The sequence below is a fragment of the Nannospalax galili genome, unplaced genomic scaffold (assembly GCF_000622305.1).
Source record: "Nannospalax galili isolate Female #2095 unplaced genomic scaffold, S.galili_v1.0 scaffold441, whole genome shotgun sequence".
Lineage (NCBI taxonomy): Eukaryota > Metazoa > Chordata > Mammalia > Rodentia > Spalacidae > Nannospalax > Nannospalax galili.
This window is the reverse complement of record NW_008348089.1, coordinates 5,139,727-5,140,680: the sequence shown is the minus strand read 5'-3', so window position 1 is coordinate 5,140,680 and position 954 is coordinate 5,139,727.

The following is a 954-nucleotide window of genomic DNA, read 5'->3' as shown; positions in this document are numbered from 1 at the left end:
TAAAAATTGGGTTAGTTTAAGGGAGGGGGGAAGGAAGGGTATATGAGGAACCTAGGGGATAAGGAGAAGGAAGAAGCTCAACAGAGGTAGGATCATAGGTGCAAGAGTATTAGTAAGGAAGAAAGGGGGGGAAGTGGGGCACCTTAAGTGGGAAAATCATGATAGAGGGGTGAGACGATACAAGGGAGAAACAATGCCTAGTTAGTCACAAAAACCAAAGGGAACCATATTATTCCTACAATCTACTGAAAAATTATACATAACAGATCAAGAAATATATCTCTAGACAAGGTTTATTTGAGACCAACTGGTCATTACCCAAGATTTATCTGCATGACACACAGTAATTAAAAATGCCAGAATGGTGGAACTAACCTTCTTGGATGTTTAACAGACATACCTTGAGATCTATACTAATTGGATCAGAGGGACACAAAGGACACTTTTTGCTCCTTGCCCTCCTAGGTTGATTAGTTCCCAGGGACTATGAGCATCTCGCAAAACGTCCTGTAATGGTCGTTGGTCATCTGACCTCTTGATCAAGGAGGCCAAGGAGACCCCACCAGATGGACTTGAACCAGTGTCCAGTCTATAAAGAGGAGGGTCAACACAGAGGAATCATTTCCTCCATGCTTCCAAGAGAAACCAACAATGGTGGAGCATGGCCTTTGACTTATCTTCTCATAGATGGAACTGGTGAAAGAAAGGAGCCAGGGCCTCCTCCCAAGCCCATGGAACCCCTGAGGAACAGATCCTGAAACGACCTCAAGAGTAAAAACAAATCAGTTTATCTGGTCCAATGGTATGTCCTTAAACACCCAAAAGGGAAGTATAACCAAAGATTAAAGGGGCCAATATAATTTCATAAGAGCACACATATATATATAACTAAAAGTTACTTGAGAAACAGCAAAGCCAGACAGGCGACACCTTCAGTCGAGATGTTGGCCAGGA